The sequence below is a fragment of the Echinops telfairi genome, unplaced genomic scaffold (genome assembly GCF_000313985.2).
Source record: "Echinops telfairi isolate 266 unplaced genomic scaffold, ASM31398v2 ScPeMD7_9;HRSCAF=40, whole genome shotgun sequence".
Taxonomy (NCBI): Eukaryota; Metazoa; Chordata; class Mammalia; order Afrosoricida; family Tenrecidae; genus Echinops; species Echinops telfairi.
Window position 1 is genome coordinate 11,618,911 of NW_022103906.1, and position 7,941 is coordinate 11,626,851.

Here is a 7,941-nt window from a genome sequence, read left to right on the forward strand (position 1 = left end):
AGGAAAATGAGCTAATTCCAGGAACCCAAGAGGAAAGCGAATTTTGAGAATGATGAGGGCAACAAATGTATAAGTGTGCTTTACACAATTGATCTGTGTATTGTGATGAATTGTATGAGCCCCAATAAAATGATTAAAAAAAAAAGAAAGTAGAAGATATTAAAAACTAGAACTAATTTAATTGGATCATAAGGGAGATCAAGGTAAGGTGCCAAATTTTAACCTAACTACATCTGCAACAATCCATTTTCCTATGCATTCTGTTATGTTTTGTTGACTACTTCAGGAACTGGTTTCTTTCTTTCTTTTTTAAAAACCATATTGTAATAGTTTACTTTTAATCATTTTATTGGGGGCTCGTACAACGCTTACCACAATCAACACATACATCCTTTGTGTCAAGCACATCTGTACATCTGTTGCCATCATCATTCTCAAAATATGTGCTTTCTACTTGAGCCCTTGGTATCAGCTCCTCATTTATTCCCATCCCTCCTCACTCTCCCCTCCCTTATTAACCCGTGATAATTTATAAACTATTATTATTTTGTCATATCTTATGCTGTCTGTCTCCCTTCACCCACTTCTCTGTTGTCCGCCCCCCAAAAAAGGAGGCCATATGTAGATCCTTGTAATCAGTTCCCCCTTTCTTCCTTACCTTCGCTCCACCCTCCTGGTATCACCACTCTTGCCACTGGTCCTGAGGGGTTTATCTGAAATCCCATTCTTTTCAATGTTATCCGTAGTTACTTATGACAAATACTCTTCAGCTGATAACACACAGGAAACACCTTTCTGCTATTCTTTGCTTATCCATGATCCATTTGATATCAGCAATGCTATCCTTCATGTCTCATCTTCTGAATCTGGCTTCAATTTCTGGCAGTTCCCTGATGATGTGTTGATGCTATTTTTTAATGACTTTGCATAATACAAGTCCAGCCCTCAGATATACAGACTCAAAACTGGTGCAGTAGGTTATGTGTTGAAAATGTTCTTTTTGACTACGAATGTGACCCCCATTCCTCTTGGATTTGTCATTCCTGGAATAGTGAACCATATGGCTGTCTGACTCAAAATGGCCAACATTAGATCATTTCTGTGCATCAATGCTTAGAATATCAGTCTTTATGCACTCCACATCATTTTTGATGACTCCAATTTTTCTAAATTTACACTTTCCACACTCCAATTGTTAGTGGATGTTTACAGCTGTTTATTCCCATTTTGAGTTGTGCCCCAACCATTAAATGACATCTGGCAGATGATTAATGCTAATAGTAGTAGGTATATAAAAAAGAAAATCAAGAAGATGTAACAATGTGCTGGGGGATAGGGAAAGGGAGCGACTTCTTTGTTGGGCTATTTGAAGCATGAATGATGACAGAACCCCAAACTCCCAAACCACTTGTCACGGAGTTGATTCTGACTCCGAGTGATCCTAAAGGACAGAGTAGGACTGCTCGCAGGGTTTGGGAGACTGTAAATCTTTGTGAGTGGAGCTGACAGTGTCATCTTTCTGTTAGAGTGGCTGGTCAGTTGAAATTTATGACCTTGTGGTCAGTAGCCCTATGCAACCGAGGCTTTTTGAATTATAAGGAACCTAAAATATGAAGATTTTTGGAGATCACATCAGGCAAAGAACAGTAGTGCAAGCATGTGCTTGATGCCTCTGAGAAACAGAAAGCAGTCTAATGTGGAGGAACAGTTGGAATAAACAGGGAGAGCAGGAAGGAACCAGGTCAGACAGAGCTGAGAAAGCAGCTGCTGCAAAGTCTTAGGCTGGGAAAGATCTGGATGTGATGGTGAAAACCACAGGAATCCTTGGGAGTTCTAATCTTGAAGGAGACATGATGTTAAGCCCTTCTGTGACAATTAACATAAATAAATGCCCCTACAACTGCTTGGGGTCCATGTTCCATCAATTAGGAGTTATGCTGTAAAACGCTGTGGCAATTAGATTTTATGTCACCTTGAGTTTTTATGAACGTGTAGGGGAGGAATTCAACCTGTCAATCAGGTCCAGCCTGAATGTGCTTCCCTGGGGCTGGGACCTTTTTATAAGCCAGGAAAATGGGTCCCCCCCCCCCACTCTCTGCCCCTTCCTGCTTGCTGGGCCTCTGCCACCCACCCTAACAGCTGTTGCTGCCCGGCCATGCTTCCACTGACTCTGGACCTGCTCTGCAACCACTGCAGTGTGATCTCCTTGCTTCTTGGTGCGTAACCGGCCTGAGTCTGAAGAGGGCCTTATGGATCAGCTCAGACTCATGGGCTTGAGTTGGACCGGGCTGGGATGTCTTTATGATATGTAATTACTTCTTGATATAAAGCCCCTTCTTTTTAAAAAAATAACATCATTTTACTGGGGGCTTGTACAACTCTTATCACAGTCCATCCATCCATCCATCCATCCATCCATCCATCCATCCATCCATCCATCCATCCATCCATCCATTGTGTCAAGCACATTTGTACATTTGTTGCCATTATCATTCTCAAAACATTTGCTTTTGACTTGAGTGAGCCCCTGGTATCAGCTCCTCATTTTTCCCCTCCCTTCCTCCCCCCTGATAATTTATAAATCATTATTTTTCCATGTCTTACACTGACTGATGTTTCCCCTTACCCACTTTTCTGTTGACCATTCCCCAGGGAGGAGGTTATATGTAAGTCCTTGTAATCGGTTTCCCTTTTCTACCCAACTTTTCCTCCACCCTTCCGGTATCACCACTCACACTACTGGTCCTGAGGGGTTCATCTGTTTTGGATTCCCTGTGTTTCCAGTTCCTGTCTGTACCAGTGTGTGCATCCTCCAGTCTAGCCAGATTTGTAAGGTAGACTTGGGATCATGATAGTGGGGGTGAGGAAGCATTTCAGAACTAGAGGAAAGTTGTATGTTTCATAGTTATTACACTGCACCCTGACTGGCTCATCTCCTCCCACCGACCCTTCTTTAAGGGGATGTCCAATTGCCTACAGATGGGCTTTGGGTCCCCACTCCACACTCCCCCTCATTCACAATGGTATGATATTTGGGTCTTTGATGCCTGATCCCTTCGACACTGCATGATCACACAGCTGGTGTGCTTCTTCCATGGAAGCCCACATAGTAAAAGCCCCTTCTTATACACAGATGAGTGTCACTGGATTTATTTCTCTAGACAACTTGGCCTTACACAAATGTGTAGGGTAAAGTATAACAAAACAGCCTCTCTTTGCTACTTTCAGTATTCTCTAGATCCACATCATCTCCTTACTTTCTGCATCATAATTAGAAAAAGACATGCAGTACTCTACATGCAAAAAGCAAATCTTCCTCTGTTTTCTAACAAGGAAGTTATCTGGAGCCCATGTCAGCCTTCATTGCATCTGTTAGTGCCGTTGCTCTTCCTGTTCCAAGATTCGTCCTCCAGCCATCTCACTGTATGAAAGATGACATTTTCAAAGCTTTCTAGTGATGCCAGTCCCTACGTGGTGTAAATAGTTAACATGTTTATCTGATAGTCTTAAAATTTGAGGCTCAAGTTCATTCAGAGATGCCTCAGAAGGTCTGGTGCTCCACTTTCAAAAAAACCCAGCCATTGAAAACCCTAAAGTGCACAATTCCCCTCTGACAAATACAGAGTCACCATGGGTCAGAGTCAACTTAATGGCAACTGTGTTTGTAGTGAAGATAATTCTAGGATTCTCTAGCAACTCATTTCATTTTATAACAATTTTCGGGGGTGGGGAGGTGGTATCAGGGTTTGTTTTCCATTCAGCCTATATCCTTGTCAGGATCCTCAAAATAAAAACAAACTCACTTCCATCGAGTCTTTTCTGGCTTATGGAGACCCTATAGGTCAGGGTAGAACTTCCCCTGTGCATTTCTGAAACTGTAACTCTTTGTGTGTGTGTGTGTGTGTGTGTGGTTCCAGTATATTTATTTAATTATTTCTATTTTTAGTTTTTTTATTAATTACCTTATTGGGAGTTCTTACAGATATTATAATATTCCATAATTCAATACAATCAATTCTATTGTACAATTGCTACCATAATCAGTTACAAAACATTTTTTTTCTTCTTGAACTCCTTGATATCAACTCCCCTTTATTCCCTCCCTCCCCCACTCTATCCTCCAGGTACCCCTCTTTTCCCCCTATAATAGTTTTTTTTTTGTCATAACTAACACAATCCAAAATATCCATTCGCATACAATTCTGTTGTCCGAACCCACCCAGTCGGGTTATACAGTCATCAATGCTCTCTGCTCCCTATTTTCCCCTTGTCCCCTTCCCCGCTTCCCGTACCCTCAGGGAACCATTACTCCTGTTACTGTTTCTGAAGGGTTATCTATCTTGGCTTTCATATATAAAATTATCTTAAATATAAAAATGAACATATGAAAATCTAACATGATTAATGAGATAAAACAAATAAAAACCATAATAGTAAGGGGAAGAAGGACTAGAGGATAGGTATGTGGTTAATCAGTGCCATCCTGCACCCTGGCTTCATCGTCCTATCTGTGTGGTCCTTCTGAGAGGGAATGTCCAATTACCTTACAAGTGGGCTTTGGGTCTCCTCTGCCTCTTCACATAGATTTAGTTGTTTGTTTTTGAACTTCTGATACCTCTTTAAATCGACCCCTCATGATCACACAGGCTGGTGTGCTTCTTCCAAGTGGTCTTTGTTGCTTCCCTGCTAGGTGACTATTTGCTTAACTACAAGCTTCTAAGACCTCAGATGCTATTTCTTTTAATAGTTAGGCACCATCAGCTTTCTTCACTGCATTTGCTTATGCATCCATTTTGTCTTCAGTGATAGTGTCAGGGCGGTATCATACAATGACACATTAGAACAAACCATTCTTGTATTGGTAAGATTTAAGTTCAAGGAATCTTTTGAGTGTGTTCTCTATTTCTTCAATTACCTAGTGGTTCCTGAATAAAGTGTTATTCGTTTTACATTTATTCATTTTTTTGGAGTTGATCATTCTATGGTTGATTTCTAATTTTACAACATTGTGATCTGAAAGATGGCTTGTATTATCTCAATGTTTTTTTAATTTATTGATGCTTGCTTTCTGATCTAAAATATGATCTGCTCTAGAATAGCTAGAACACTAGCTAGTGTCCTAATAGACACTAGAAGACAGTGAAATGAATTTTTGTTGGATTATGTGGTAGTTAATATAATTTCATGTCAACTTGAAGATATGTAAAAGTGTAGGGGCGGTATTCAATCTGTTAATCAGGTCACAGTCTGGTGGTGCCTCCTTATAGGCATGAGCTTCTCATAAGGAGGGCCCTAGGAACCCCCCCATCCTCCCTTTGTCTTCACCTTCCTGCTGGTGGGCCCCTGAGATCTGAGCTTCACTGCCATTGGATCCACATGATTTGTCCCCACCAACCTATGATACTCCTGCATTCTGCATCATTGCTTGTGACTTTGTGAGTCTGCAGAGGGACTTATGAGCTATCATCAGATTTATGGACTTGAATGGGATGTTTTCTTGATACATAATTCTTGCTATAAAGATCTCTCTTATACATGTATGAGTGTCACTGGATTTGTTTCTCTAGTCAACCCAGACTAACACATATGAAGAGTTCTTCATCTGTGAGATCAAATTGATTAGTTGTATTTAAAAATTTTGTATCTTTGTTGATTTTCTTTCTAGTTGGTAGATCTTTAGTTGAAAGTGATATATTCAAGTCTCCTAATATTATATTTTTGTTTATTTTGCTTTCAGTTTTAATATTTTCCTTTGTTATCAGCTTGTTTTTTCAAAACTCAGAATAGTCTAAATGACCTTTTTCCCCTATTTTTTTAAACTGGTAACTGGTATTTTATTGGTTGTTTTGAGGATCAGTACAGAGAAATTCTAAAAAAACAAAGTACATTTCTTTTTTGTTGTTGTTCGGGGTCACATTTCTGTATGTGGCTGTAGTTCTGATGTTTGGAGTTATAAGGGTATGCAAGGGCAGGTAGTTTGACCACTTTGCTGCCAGTGGCTGAGGGTGTCCTCGGAAATGGACTTAGCTTGGGATCCTCAGCCCAGGAAGACAAGAGCTTTGCTCTGGTTCTCTGGCCTGCTCTGGATCTCTGTCTCCTAGTATTACTGCATTTTTTATCTATTTGTCTCTTCATTTCTATAAGAGTTTGATTAATGTACTTTGACAGTCTTTTATTTGGTGCATATATATTGTAGTTATGGTTTCTCATTCAATTAAAGCTTTCATTATTATATAGTGAACTTCTTTGTCTCTCATTGTATCATTAACTTTGATGTCTATTTTGTCTGAGATTAATATTGGTAATCCAGCTTCTTTTTTTTTTTTTTAAACATTTTATTAGGGGCTCATACAACTGTTATCCCAATCCATACACACATCAATTGTGTAAAGCGCATTTGTACATCGTTTCTCAAAACATTTTCTCTCCATTTAAACCCCCAACATTAGGTCCTCATTTTCCCCCTCCCTCCCCGCTCCCCCCTCCCGCATGAGCCCTTGATAGTTTATAAATGGGTATTTTGTCATATCTTGCCCTGATCCAGCTTCTTTTGACTATATATCTTTTGATATGCATTTTTTCCATCCTTTGATTTTTAGTCTATGTTTATCTTTATATCTGAAGTAAGTTTCTTGTAAACACCATATTAAAAGGTCATATTTCCCCCTCACCCCTGTTTTATTAGTCTTTGTCCTTAACTGGTGAATTCAGTCCATTTACATTCAGTAATGTTATTGATAAATATGGTTTTGTTTTATATATATTTGTTTAGTTTTCGTGATGATTTTTCATGTTGTGCTTTTGTTTTTTGGTTGTCTTCATTTCATTCTCTTTGGGAGTTTGTTGTTATTTTTATCTACTGTTCATTTTTCTTCTATGGTTTTAATCTTGTTCTGTTGAAGTTTTAATTTTTCTTTGCAGGTTTTTTTTGTGGCTTTATTTCCAATTTCAAAATAGTTTGTTGTATTTTGTGAGTTGTTTGATATCTTGTCCATTCAACTGCTTATTATCTTGTTTCCTCTGCTTTTATTTATTTTTATCTTTATAGTGGAATGTTGCCTACAATTCCTTATTTTCATTTATTTAGTTCTGTTTCACTTTGAATATTGCTTCAGCAAAATGTCTTCTTCATAATAATTTCTATTAAAATTTTTCTACTCAATATTTTTAGGTTGCTATCTGTTATAATTTTTCTCATCATAGAATTCTTCTTAATACTCTTCATAAAGGTGGTTATATTTTAATAGATTCCTTTAGTTTTTCCTTGCCGATAAATATTTTTAATCCTCCCTTATATTTGAGGAATGATTTGCTGAATTTAGGATTTGTTTGACAATTTTTTTCCAGCATTTTAAATATATCATTCCATTGCCTTCTTGCCTGAATGGTTGAGGTGGAAAAATCTGAACTTATCCGGATCTCTGGCCTTTGTATGTAATTTTTTTCTTTTCTATTTTTTTTTTTGCCATGCAGCGTTTAGGATTGTTCCCTTATCATTAATATTAGGAAATTTGATTATTATATGTCAACATGATTTCCTTTTAGGGTCAATTGTGCTTGGCATTCTATGAAATTTCTGCCAAGTTCTGATATGATGTTAGGGAAGTTCTTCCTTAATATTACATTGACTATTTTTTCAGTAGTTGTTATTTCTTCTTTCTGTTCTTGGGCACTTATCAGGCATATGTTGTTCCTTTTGATGGTGTAACAGTATTCTTAGATTATCTACATTTTGGGGGGGGGGTCATGTGTAAAACCTAGTCTTCTTGTATTTTGTTCTGGAGAGATTCACCTTTAAGATCACTGATTCTTGGTTCCAATATTTATATCTCGTGGTTCTGCTCTTTCCCAATGGGGTCAAGTTCTAATATTTTGGTGTTTGCTTTTGCATTTCTATTTAAAGTTGTATTTTTTCTAAGTTTTATTCATTTTGTCAACACG